This window comes from Podarcis melisellensis (assembly GCF_964234715.1).
Source record: "Podarcis melisellensis genome assembly, chromosome: 7".
Classification (NCBI taxonomy): Eukaryota; Metazoa; Chordata; class Lepidosauria; order Squamata; family Lacertidae; genus Podarcis; species Podarcis melisellensis.
In genome coordinates this window covers 34,828,301-34,842,531 of record NC_138539.1, presented here as the reverse complement: position 1 = coordinate 34,842,531, position 14,231 = coordinate 34,828,301, and the positions used below count along the sequence as shown (strand labels likewise).

At 41.6% G+C, this 14,231-nt stretch overlaps 1 protein-coding gene and 1 long non-coding RNA gene across 2 annotated transcripts in view; both read right to left on the bottom strand.

Annotated features, from left to right (window-relative positions):
- The window catches only part of CYP7B1 (cytochrome P450 family 7 subfamily B member 1), a 101,665-nt gene that overhangs the window by 61,394 nt on the left and 26,040 nt on the right, over nucleotides 1–14,231 (bottom strand). The gene's annotated exons all lie outside the window — the stretch shown is intronic.
- Nucleotides 851–2,064, bottom strand: LOC309373456. Its single transcript, XR_014170049.1, has 3 exons — nucleotides 1,550–2,064; nucleotides 1,258–1,302; nucleotides 851–933 (listed from the first exon to the last, which is right to left on the bottom strand). It is a non-coding gene; the product is annotated as an uncharacterized lncRNA (long non-coding RNA).

The following is a 14,231-nucleotide window of genomic DNA, read 5'->3' as shown; positions in this document are numbered from 1 at the left end:
AGCCCCAGCCAGCATGACCAATGGTCAGGGATGGGAACTATAGTCCATTAGCATCTGGAGAGTACCACATTGACTACCCCTGTTCTATGTCTTTTCCTCCTTGACTTATAGACAGCTCTCCAAGCAACATGCTTTTCTGTTTCACCTTAATCTCCTACATGTGATTAGGCCCTCACTTACAAGCAGGCTACAGTCACTCCTCACAGACAGTGTTTTTGTGGAATAGTTGATACTGAATGCATTTTAAAAACACTGTCTATCTATCTATCTATCTATCTATCTATCTATCTATCTATCTATCATCTATCTATCATCTATCTATCTATCATCATTATCTATCTATCTATCTATCTATCTATCTATCTATCTATCTATCATCTATCTATCTATCTATCTATCTATCTATCTATCTATCATCTATCTATCATCTATCTATCTATCTATCTATCATCTATCTATCATCTATCTATCTATCTATCATCTATCTATCTATCATCATCATCATTATCTATCATCTATATCTATTTATCATCTATTTATCATCTAAATTCTGTTGTATGCCCACAGAAAGAGTCACAAAAAGGAATTGACATTTTGATATATATTTTTCCATGCGTTCCTTGTCATCAGTATGGGCGGGGGTGGGGGGGTTCTCCAAAACAACCAAAGGAGAAAACTTTCCCTGCTTAAACATTTTTCAAGGCTAGTTAAAGGTCTAAACAGTAGAGCTATTTATTCAAATTTAACTTGGAAGACTACTGGTTCAGAGCTAATGAATGTATGGTTTATTAATCAAATGTATGTAGCTGAAAGGAGCCAACCACTGTTCACTTACAATTGAGATTTAACCCCATTTTTAACATATTTTAATGAGCTACAGATTTGAATGTGGGCTTTGTTCATCTGTTGCTTCCACTCAATTGCAGTCTCGCCCTAAGAAGACACAAGACAGATTGATCAGGCTTCCCTTCATTGTGAGACTTAAATGAAGTGAACAGGGCCTTATGTTTCAAAACTAAATGAGACAATTAAAAAAACACCCTATCTGTCTGATGTTCTTACATTTGATTAAGCTACTGGTACTAAATGTTTTTGCTATACTGTAAATAGTCTGTAGAAACACTTTTTTGTTACCACTGCTGCCAATGAATAAGTGTGGCTGGGTAAAATTTGCACAATGAAGTGTTTGCTTCACAATGGAAAAACTTGTTTTTCCAAAGCAGAATTTGATAAAGATAGATGATTTCTCACACATACTTGTTGGAAGCTGTCATCAAGTGAGGCTCAGTACCTGGAACGCACCTAGGAATTCAGAATTAAGTGACACTTCTGGTTGGTTTGGTTTTGGAAACAAGAGTTGTTAAAGTTTCCTTCTGTAGAAAGTATTAATAGAAATAATGGTTATCCATTAGGAGAGTGATAGCCAACATGGTGCCCTCCATTTTGATCTGTAAACCACCTTAAGTCCCATTAGGGGAAAAGACAGTATTATTACTAGCAGCAGCAGCAGCAGCAGCAACAACAACAACATTGTTGCACACCCACTCACTAGTCTCTGAGCAATAAAAACATTTGCGATTCTAGTATTTATTCAGGGTTTGGTTCCTCTGGAATGAAGGGCTATGTAGACAGAGCATAAGATTATGGGCTCACTGCATTAACATTCCAGCAGATCTTGCCTCCCTATGTGGTTTTTAGGAAAGTCGCAAACTCAGCTTTAGGTCCAGCACAGAGTAAGACATGCCTCTGTGTCTCCAATTCCCAGTATTAGCTAACACTCTATTACCTCACAAGGTGATGTCACTATCAACTCAGTAAGGGCAACATAAATGGCAGTATTTAACAAAGCAACTGCTTTGGATTATTTCCTCTTATATATTCTACCCTCACCTACACAGGATCACAGGTTTGGAAGGGATCCATGGATATCATCCAGACTGAATCCCAAATCTATAACTATCTTTCTTGACCTCAGTGCCTGAATTATTTTTTGCTCCATCCCCAGTTTACTGGGATACTAATCTTGCCACCTTTTCCCTGTTCATTCTACCTGTACTAAGTATCTGAAAGGTACACATGAAATAGTACCTTAAATGAGTAGTAATCCAATTAAAGGAGTCTATTGGGACCTCCCTATTTTATACATTTCCAAAATATCTCATGATAACACCCAAACTTTGCTGCTGGGCTACATTTATGAATGGAACACAATATGCAGCCTGGGTTGTCCAGAGACCTAGAGGCAAGTCCCCTGATTGTGATGTGCTTTTGTAATCATGGAATTTTCCCTGGCCCTCTGTGACACCCCGGACAAGCTGAGTTACATTCGTCATAGTAATAGGTCCCATGGGGCAAGTGATGTGCAATCCTGTTTTGTTTTTGCATATCTGAACCATTTTCTTCTAACTGTTGACGGAAGATTCTCTGTTACATGCTTGCTCCCATGCTGGCTATGGGCTATGATGAAACTCTTTCCTCCACATACATGAAATCCTGAGTACCCCCCACCCTCTTTGATAAAATTAGAAATATCTAAACCAGGGCTTTTTCTGTCTCCTACTTCTACCTCTACACTCTAGAGTACCATTTTATGGCTGAGACTGTACAAGGCTAGACTGCTGGCAGGTTTACAGTTGTTTTAATACAGGTAAGAGAAATTGAGAAGCAGCCAAAAGCTTGATAATCCTACAATCACAATTTAGCTGACCACAAACTGGGCTTGAACAACATAGCCGTTGAAGAAGAAAATGCAATCTTGGACTGCAGTAACAGAAGCTTAGTGTCCAGATCGTGAGAAGGAATCATTCCACTGGGTAATAGTTTGGAAAGAATCAAGAGCCTGGAACTTGGAGTCAGGATCCGAGGACAATCAGAATCCAAGGGAAAACCAGAAGGTAGGATCAGTAATACTAAGTCAGAATCATATTCAGAGTCAGATGGCAAACCAGAAAGCCGGACAAGTATAACAAGTCAGGAGTCAGGACTGAAGAGCAAGGTCAGAAACACAAGACATGCTAGAAGACATTGATGCTTAAGCAAAGTTCCATTGAGTCAGGAAGGCATCTTCTACACCTTCCTGCCCAGAAGGAGCCAATGACAAGTCTGGGTGGAGTCAGTTTGGAATATATATTTTTTTCTGAGAAGCAGTAGTGACACTTTTTGCCACCACACAGGGAAGCGGTAGGCAGTTCCTGGAGTGTTTACTTTTTTATTGACTCTTGTTCCTTTTTAGGAAATAATATATAGATTTATATTAAAATAGAATTGGAATATCCTATTAACCTTCCAGATCTATTTACTTTTGAAAATGTGTGTTGTACAGAGTACAGTATTTTATTTTGGCCTTGGAAGTTGTCAAAAAGTTGAATTTGCTGTATTATATTTTAACAGTTTTGTGTCTTCAAAGTCAATGGCAATGTTACACAGCTGGCTGGTTAGCAAACCAGTTTGGTTCTGAATTCTTGATGAAGTCATTTTATAGCATTGCAGAGAACTGATCCTGTTGCCTAATAGTGTGTTTGGGCTGAGTATATTTTTTATATAATGAGGTTTGAAAGCAAGACTTTGAAAAAGATTGTAATTGCTTACAATCTACTAGAAGTGGACTTAAGAGTCTGTATATTGAAAGGCATCTGAACACATAAGGACATGATGTAATGATTTTTAAATAATGTTTTTGGATTCATTTTCCTCCACTGTCAGGCTCTTTAGTAGCAGACTCAGTGAATATTTCTTTGTAGCTGCACAGTGTTAAACAAATTTCCCTTGACATTCAGTATATGTATGTAACTGAGAATATAGTTCATTTCATTTAGTGTTCAATCATCTCGTTCGAAGGCAATTGGAATATTATTACTTAGCTTTGATCATGCTTTGTAGATTGCACACTTACAGGCATGCTGTGTGTTAAATAAAAGTTTCCATGTAGCGCAGGTTACCAAGTGTGGTTTTTATATTATTATTGCCCTCATAATAAGTTCAAGGTGAGGTTTTCAGGCAGTAAGCTGCAAGTCAGTTTGCATATAAACACTTCAGAAAAGCTATCTTGACGTCTACCGCTTATGCAGTCTTCCATCTATAATGCAAATGACTACACCTGGGTTATGTTTAGCTTCCTCTACTATTTAGAGGGCATCCATCTAATTTGGAAGAATGTTTAAAAATCTGTACAAATACATGTGAAAGCAGCCCCGTTGTTCTTTCCCCAGTCACCCAGATAAAAGAGATGTCGCCAAAATGATAAACATAAAAGGTCCCTGAGTTGTTGTTATAAGGTTTACACTGTCTGCAGTAAGGATTGAATTCTCATTGTGCTCTGAAAGCCTCAAAAAGACATGGGAAGGAACCAAAGTTTGAAGTCAAATAGAAAGCACTTAAGCCAAGACCACATGAATGTATAGCTGGGTAATGGACCTTTCATCTCTTAAATAAAAACAGTTCAATTCAATTGGAATGGAGGTTTTCCCCCCTTTTGAAAAAGTCCATTTTAATGAGTTTCCATTTTATGCGTGGGTTGCTCTTTAATCGATGCTGCTCCATTGAAGTTTTACCCCAATGAAGACACAAGACAGATTGTCCAAGCTTGCGGCTATTGTTGAGAGTTGATGAAGTGTGCGGGCCCTTATGGTTGATAACAGAAGTAGATGGTCAAAGCCAATAAATAAAACTTTAATTCAGATTGTTGGGAGCTTTCCACTGAAAAGCTTTCTATTAGCATGAATCTTTGGTTTTGAAGGACTTGTGAACCCAAAGGCAGCTCATAGCTCTGTCACACAAACTAAGTCGGTCAGACAAGCAGCAATCTGTCCCATCTGATAAACACCGTTTTGTCTTTTAAAAATTCTCGACTTCTCTTCAGGAATCAACATTGTTAATGTCTTGACAGACTATTAACTTCATAATACATGCCTGTTGGACTGTTGATTTTATCAGAAACGTGGTTGTTGTTTTTTATGCTTGCAGAAATAAAATTGTTTTGCCCTTGACAGGATCGTAATGCTGTAAATACAAAAATAAACAATTTAGCCATTGCCAGTTTGTCTAGTATTGAGGGGGCAAAATGGTAGCATACCCTCAATGATGGCACTAACAAATTTAACAAGTTCAGAGACCTCTTAGAAAACTATTTTTGCTGTGATTGCAGCAGGAAATCCTAAAGTTAACCTATTTTTTTCAATGACAGATGCAGTTCATTCTGTGGAGGCAACCATGCTAGAGCTGGTCAGTTTTGCTTGTCACTTGGATTGACTAGATCACTGCAGACAGGAGGGAAAATACAAATGCAGTTAAATACACTGCCACATTGATTGAAGAACTTTTCTAATTTAATTGCTCAACGAGTCAGTTTCTCAATTATTTGCTGCATATCAGCGTCTCCCCTTTGAAACAGCAGATAATGTTTTGGTTATGGTTATTTCTGACTCACAATCAGAGTTGCTTTGGGAAACATTCAGTCCCTGAAAGGCACCACACATCTGCTTTTGGTAAACTCTGATTGATATGGAAGAATGCCACTGTTGCAGCTCCCAAACCTGGTGACTAAAAGGAGAGGTGGGAGAAAAGAAAAGACAAAAGGAAGCAGTGAGGGCCACCAACTTAGATGGCTTTAAAAGATAAATTCATGGACGATAAGGATATCAGGAGACACTAGCCATGATGGCTATGCTCTGCTCCAAGGTCAGAGGCAGTAATGCCTCTGAGTACCAGTTGCTGGAAAACCCAGTGGGGAGGGGGGACTTTGCTTGTGCTGCATCCTGCTTGCAGGTGCCTCACAGGCATCTAGTTGGCCTGTGTGAGAAAAGGATGTTGGACTAGATGGGCTACTGGCCTGATCAGGAAGGCTTCTCTTACTTTTTTATGTCATTAAAAATTTTTTTTACTTCCTTCTGCCTGTTCACTCATGTAAAATAAATAATGCAATTGTGTATAGTAGCGACATTCTAAAACTAAGCTCTCTTAGTTGACTTTATATCTTGTTACATTCATGCTGTTGTTGTTATGCTATTTGAGACAGCAAGGAGTGTGTCCAGTGGCGTAGCGTGGGTTGTCAGCACCCGGGGCAAGGCAAGTAATTTGCGCCCCCTAACCCGTGGATTTGTGCCCCCTAACCCCCAGATGTTGCGCCCGGTGCGGCCGCCCCCCCTGCATCCCCCACGCTACACCACTGAGTGTGTCTAGTTGCAGCAATATGTGAGACAACACATGGCATGTAAGAGACATTCTACAAAGGAAGTAGTCCTAGAACCCAAGGAGCCTCCAGATGGGCCTCCACATGTTATTGGATTACAACTCCCATCATTCCTGACCATAGGCGCCGACTCCATGGGGCCTGAGGGGGCCCGAGCCCCCTCAAAAATTCATTTGGGGGGCTCCGCCCCCCCAATAATTTAAGAAAATTATTAGTTATATTATGCTTTGTAAAATCACAAAATTATGTTGGTATTTTTTATTTTCCTTGTTTGACGATAGTTACCTTTTAAAATACATTCAGTAATGAGTTAAAACAAAGCCACTCCCGATCTAGAGAGGGGGTGGGGTTGCGGGCTCTCGACCCATCAACAATCTCGTGGGACTGGCGTCAGCCCCGCGAGAAGCGGGGATTCCCCCTAGCTCATTAATATTCACCGCCCACGGCGGCAGCCAATCGGCTGCCGCAAAGGGCGGGCCCTCACAGGTTCACTTAAGGTCGGGGCAGCCCGGGGCTCGCCCCTTTCGTTCCCCCAGCAGCAGCGGTTTGGAGGTCTTGGGCCCCCCCCAATATTTTTTATAAGTCGGTATGGGCCCCCGCCCCCCCCCAATATTTTTTATAAGTCGGCGCCCCTGTTCCTGACTATTATTATCCATGCTGGCTGGGGCTGATGGAGTTTGGAGTCCCAAAACATCTGTGGGGCCATACGCTTCTCATTTCTGCTTCACCACAACGTGTTTCAGGACAGCGCATCACATTTCACTCCCCAGTTCTATGCTTACTGAGCTATCTCTTGTATGCAAGGGCTGAGTAGATTTGTGGATATAATGTTGCTGTCTCCGATAGAGGGACATGGGTGCTAACCCCAGAAAATGTGCTGTGCTCTTGTTCCAGTACTACTGGGACCCTTCCGTCCTACTGTGCTATCTTCTTTACTAGGATCATTTGCCTACTATTGTTACTCTTATTTAGGCTGAGTAAGAATGCCATGAGGGACGCGGGTGGCGCTGTGGGTAAAACCTCAGCGCCTAGGACTTGCCGATCGCATGGGCGGTGGTTCGAATCCCCGTGGCGGGGTGCGCTCCCGTCGTTCGGTCCCAGCGCCTGCCAACCTAGCAGTTTGAAAGCACCTCCGGGTGCAAGTAGATAAATAGGGACCGCTTACCAGCGGGAAGGTAAACGGCATTCCATGTGCTGTGCTGGCTCGCCAGATGCAGCTTCGTCACGCTGGCCACGTGACCCGGAAGTGTCTGCAGACAGCGCTGGCTCCCGGCCTATAGAGTGAGATGAGCGCACAACCCTAGAGTTTGGCAAGACTGGCCCGTACTGGGCAGGGGTACCTTTACCTTTACCTTTACTTTAAGAATGCCATGAGGTAAAGCTACTATTGTGTTGGTCAGTTTAGCAGTGAGGTTGAGAATATTAGAATCTTCACTTGCATATTGGATACAAGAACAACAAATGTTTTGTAAGTGGAGAGAAATCCTTGGTGGCTGAATTTAAATAACTCCATAGCTGTAGGTCTTTTTTTCCATGAGTCACTTGCCTACCTCTGCTAGACACATCCAAGCTTTGGGGAAGACCTCATTCGTGATTAGTAGCTTGGTGGCTACAGGCATTTCCTTCTTGGTATACAATCTGACTAGAGCACTTAGTTTAGTTTAATTTTGAGCTATTCCACTTTCCAGACAATCAACACACTAATGCTTATTTTGGGAAGCTTCATTTCATATCAGGTCCTATCTGTTGGCCACCCCCACTTTCCATTTGTACTTTCCATTGTGTATCATAAATTTCTGACAGGACATCCATTGTACCTTAAAATGTGTTGGGATACTCTTAAAGTAGCAGCTTTTCTCTTCATATCAAAAAATATTCTTAAAAGTGATTGTTATTCAACTTTGTTAAGAGTTAATTTCTCAGTTCAGAAAGACTGAAAATCTGTGCAGATAGAACATTGTAAATGTGTTTGGTCTATGTAAAATGAACTGCATGTTAGTTACTATCAAATGTGTTTACCTTCTTATGTATGCCAATATCATCAAGTCCCTAGATGTTATTTCACTATGCCTGGATTTGTTCTTCGAAGAGCAGTGCTTCTTCGTGAGTCTAAATCATATCCCACTGGCTAGGGAGCATTCCAGGAAATCTGAGCGATGTCAGGGTATGAGCAAGATATGTGTTTATACAGAATACAGTAGACTATTAACATCTATATATGTATTAGGATAATAACACTACATCGGTTTATGTAAGAGTGTATGGGAGCATATTACGTGTGTGTGTGTGTGTGTGTGTGTGTGTGTGTGTGTGTGTGTGCATCTTTGTTCTTTTCCACCCTTCCTTTATTTCTTTATAATTGTAATTCTTTCAATAAAAATATTAATAAAAACAAGCAAGCAAATGCAAATTAGGCCCCCTCAAAACATTATTTGCAAGCCCCCTTCAAACAATGGCTTCAACGTCCAATTTATGAAGATGCCAGGATATGTGTCCGTGCATGTGCAACATGCAGCCATGATTTAGGCTGCAAGAGAAGTCTCTAGATAAAGCAGGCCTGGGGAAACCACAGGACCTGGAGCCAAATGTGGACCTCTGGGCCTCTCTATGTAGCCTGTGGGACTCTTCTCAGGCCACACCCCCTTTGTACGTCACACCACTCACTGGTCCTACTCTATGCCCTCCTCAAGAGTTTTTGCTTGGTTGCAATGTGTTCTTGAACTGAAATACTGCCAGTGTGGTGTAGTGGTTAAGAGCGGTAGACTCATAATCTGGGGAACCGGGTTCGCGTCTCCACTCCTCCACATGCAGCTGCTGGGTGACCTTGGGCTAGTCACACTTCTCTGAAGTCTCTCAGCCCCACTCACCTCACAGAGTGTTTGTTGTGGGGGAGGAAAGGAAAGGAGAATGTTAGCCGCTTTGAGACTCCTTAGGGTAGTGATAAACCGGGATATCAAATCCAAACTCCTCCTCTTCTTCTCTTGATTGTTTGGATGAAGAATGGAGCCATATGCATGTATCTCTATCTAAAAACCTCTAACTGTTGCAGGGCTAACTTTTGTCACATCTGTTGCTGTACCTGCTGGTATACAACCCTCAGAAGGTTGACCAGCAGGAGATGCAGCCCCTGGGGTAAAAAAAAAGTCCTTCACCCCTGAGAGTGAGAAAGGGCATGGTTCTTGACTTGCATCTGGCTGTTATCTAAGCCATGGCGTACGTAAGTACTGCTTCACCTGACTGTCTGAAGCTGCTGTTTGCTTCTTCCAGGCAGTGACTGCAGACAGATGGGACCATGTGGTTACTGGAGTAATATACAGATAAAGGCTAGAGGACTGGCACCCTCTCCAACTTGGCTGGTTCTGGGCTTTTCTCTCTACACCAGGCTGTTAGCTTCATTTGCTTTTCTAAAGCCAAAACTGGAGATCTCCTAGAAATATGGTGGCTGGTTTCACTAGACTTCTGGTGCATATTTTCCTACCATAATTTCAATTTAATTTCAATTTACAATTCAATTTTAGTGCATTCAATTCATGCACCACTGCCAGAAAGAATCCCAAAGCAAATTACAGAAACTACAACTTACAAGATATAATGTACAATAAAATGCATTAAAACAAAACAAGAATACTGTAACTGTTCATCCACTTTTGGTTAAAGTTGTAACCATATATTTTTCTTACTTTTAAGTACAGCGCCATTATTCTCCAAGTTTCCTTTTTCTTAAGGGATATTAGCACTTCCAGAATGCACTCTTTAGACTGGGGGCGGGGGCAGGTCGGGGGAGGGAACACTAAGCAAGAGTTGGGATGGGGGAAGGGGTTGCTGAAGGGAATTTTCGACAGTGGACAAGAAAATTCCCTAGGTAATGCACTAATGATGTTAAAATTGGCAGGAAAGGTGGGGGACATACACAGTGGCGTAGCAAGGTCAGGTGGTACCCAGTGCAGAAAATTTATTGTCACCCCCCCACACACACACATTGAATTATTATTATTTTTGCCAGCAAAAATGGTGTGACCTGAGGGGGAGCTGGCGGGCAGACCGAAAGCCACGATGTCTCTCACAGACATTGAGTGCTGCACAGCAGTTTGTCACACACACCCTTGGAGGTGACACCCAGGGCAGACCACACCCACTTTGCTCCGCCCCTGGATACAAGGGGTGGGAGAATGGAACATCTCAGCTAGGAATGCTCCAATTATTTGATTGATTGGCTGTACTTATATCCCAGCTTTTTCTCTACGTCCAAGGCAGAGGTTGAATCCCTGGCATCTCAAGGTAGCAGTGGGAATACCCCCCATGTGAAACCTTGAAGTGCCATTGGGGGCAAGTGTAGACTAAAGGTAAAGGTAAAGGGACCCCTGACCATTAGGTCCAGTCATGGACGACTCTGGGGTTGTGGCGCTCATCTCACTTTACTGGCCGAGGGAGCCAGCATACAGCTTCCGGGTCATGTGGCCAGCATGACTAAGCCGCTTCTGGCGAACCAGAGCAGTGCATGGAAATGCCGTTTACCTTCCTGCCAGAGTGGTACCTATTTATCTACTTGCACTTTGACGTGCTTTCGAACTGCTAGGTGGGCAGGAGCAGGGACCAAGCAACGGGAGCTCACCCCATCACAGGGATTTGAACCGCCGACCTTCTGATCGGCAAGTCCTAGGCTCTGTGGTTTAACCCACAGCGCCACCTGCGTCCTAAGTGTAGACTATGATGAGCTTAATGTACCAATGGGCTGACTGGACACAAGGCAGTTTTATATGTTCCTATATCTCATATGAAGAACTAAAAGATTATCAGTGACATTATCAAGTATCTCATCAGCTGGGAGCCCCACTGGTAACAGATGATGCTGGTGGGAAAACGAAGTACAACCAATGGCAACAGATAAAAGGATAACCCAAACAAATCTGCAAATCATGACACTCTCCCTACAGAAACTGATATAAACAGACTAGACAAGGCAGAAAGCATTAGCAAAGCTATTTTAATGCCATGTTAGTCAGTGCAGATGGTCATCATTTTAGTACATCCCACCTTCCTTATTTAGTGTTACCAACACAAAGTTGTTAGTACTTTAATTTTTTACTGCTGCACTTTTATTGTTTAGCTTTCAGTTCTTTATTGCTGGCAAGATACAGCTGATCTAGGCCATGTGACGTATGCTTCCTGATGGTCACTTGAACACACCATCCATTATCTGCATTCTGAGATGCTACCATTCAAATTGATGCTTTTGAATTATGGTGCTGGAGGAGACTCTTGAGAGTCCCATGGACTGCAAGAAGATCAAAGCTATACATTCTGAAGGAAATCAACCCTGAGTGCTCACTGGAAGGACAGATCCTGAAGCTCCAATACTTTGGCCACCTCATGAGAAGAGGAGACTCCTTGGAAAAGACCCTGATGTTGGGAAAGAGTGAGGGCACAAGGAGAAGGGGACGACAGAGGACGAGATGGTTGGATAGTGTTCTTGAAGCTACCAGCATGAGTTTGACCAAACTGCGGGAGGCAGTGGAAGACAGGAGTGCCTGGCGTGCTCTGGTCCATGGGATCACGAAGAGTCGGACATGACTGAATGACTAAACAACAAAAACAACCATTCAAATAAGAATTTGCCATGTGCTTTTCCCTGACTTAGCAGAACTGGGTACAGTGTGACGAACAGTCCGCTACAATTTGGTTACTAAAATATTATTGGTTAATTTAACCTCATGCATACCACATTGTAAATTGTAGGGGTACATTACCTAACTACAATTGGAGTCAGGTTTGTTGCACTCATTTCTACCTTTGGATTTTCATTCAACAACAAATAAAGTCTGGTAGTGGAAATCTGTGAGAAAACAACTAAGTTATAACTTGGGGTCAGAATTGCATGATTATTTTGATTTTTGGTTTGGAAGACGACTGGTAACTCAATCCATTCCAATGAAATTTGTTGATTTTTATGGTATAGTTATAGTTACCAAGTCACTACTGCCATTTTAATTGGAGCTTAAAATATGAAATATTCAGAACTAAATAAAAACAAGATGTCCTCATGTATAGTAATTGCCTGATCATACAAATACTTATTAAATATAAACACATATGCTTTTGTAGATTTGTTAGAAAGATTTGTTAATTGCTTAATGAAAGATGTCTTTCAGCCACTAATGTCTTCATTTAGTTCGACAGATTAAATTTTATATGAGGAGATATTAGTATGCAAGCAATGAAGTGACAAGGCCAACTGAAAAAGCTTAGATGTTAATGGATGAAGTGCAGCTATATTCTAAACTAAAATCTATAACCTTCAATGAATAAGCTGAAGATGATCTTTCATGGATTTTTATTTATTTTATAAAAGCCATATTTAATAGAGCAACGAACTTGACAATATGTTTTGATTCAGTCACTATTTCTATCATAAATAAATTATGAAATCTTTAAATTGTGCATGAAACTGGAGTGAATGATTCTTAATGAGCAATAAAAAAAATGTCATTTTCCGATGCTGCAAAAAAACCAAAAAAAACCCCACCACCCTCCACTTCGCTGACATTTAGAAGTCCAAGCAAATATATTTAGTAATTATCCTGCTTATAGCAATTCCAGTTTGCATTTAGCAAAACCAATCCGCTTTAATTGATTAATAAGTGCTAATGTCAACAATTTTTGCAAAGGGAAACTGCTGGCAATGCCAGCAGACCTGCATCTTCAGATTTTTTGCTTCGAGCTAGAGCTTAGTCTGGCATGATCTTTTCTCTTCCCCACCCCCAGTAGGGTGCATGAGCCCTCTAGCTTCCAAGTGTGTTTCCTACTGCGGTTACATCTTGGCCAGGATACAGATGCTCTGAACAAGACTTTGCATCGACAATGGGGTCATCCCACCACCTTCTTTTCAGTTCGGTATGATCGGTACAAACAATAGTTTGATTTTGATTGCTCCATAGCACGCTTGGGTAGAGCCTCTGAATGCAAGAGAATTGCTCCGAAACAATGGTCTGGTTCATCATCCAAAGCGTCCCTTTTCAGACAGCTGCCTCTGCCACACTCACCCTGACAAACGTCCAGAAAAACAGATGGTTTCAGCATTCATGGGCAGTTTAGTGAAAACCCCAGAGTCAACTATTCAAGACATTGTATCACAAAGCTGAGAAAAAGAGCATTTTTGATGCAAAAAAATAAAAAATACATGTTAAAATTCTGCTCATACACAGTGACATCACAGAGTGGGTTTCTTTTAGTTTTGGTTTTTTAAAAGGTCATGTTGTAACAAAACCCCTTATACACTGAATAAAGAATTTTGTTATAACGCAACCTGTTGTTTTTTTTAAAAAAGAAGCCACTGTATGCGAACAGAATTTTTAAATGCATTTTTAGCATCAACCAATGACCCTTTTTAGCATCTTAATGATAACGCCTTGAGTAGCCGAGGTAGTGTTGTGAGCACACTGCACACAAAGACGTCTTGCCTAAAACATACAACCACAATGTTCAACTGCAAAATAGTGACGCTGACAAGGAAAAATTTGTCTTGGCTTCAACTGCCCTGCTTGTGTGTTGCCTATTAAAAGGAAGCTGGGTCCACTTATCATCTTTTATAGATTTGCATTTAACTGACTTGATTGTTACACAAGTTGGCTAAACAGAAACATGTCGTCCAAGCGAGATTCTCCCCACTCCTGCTCTGCAGAATTCTTTCTGCTGTGATGGGGGCTGCCCGTCCAGTATCTACTGAGAGGGGATGTGAACTCAGAGGATGCCCACCTTTATCAGTCCAATGTCCTCTCTTTTCTCAGTTCATTCAACAGCAAAGGAATAGTTCCACTTCACTAGCAAGGGATGAAAGTAGCAGGCCCCCAAGCAAACACCCGCCGACAAGAGAACCAACAAGCAAGAAGGCACTGCAAACATTGGTCCCATATCCCATGAGCTCTTGAAACATGGGCATTGATAGCCCAGAGTTACTTCCACACTGCCCTCTGCTGCCAGGAGAGAACAGGATCTGTCAGGATGAGAAAGACTGCATGCAGCTGCCCCATTTAGAAGTAGTTTGGGG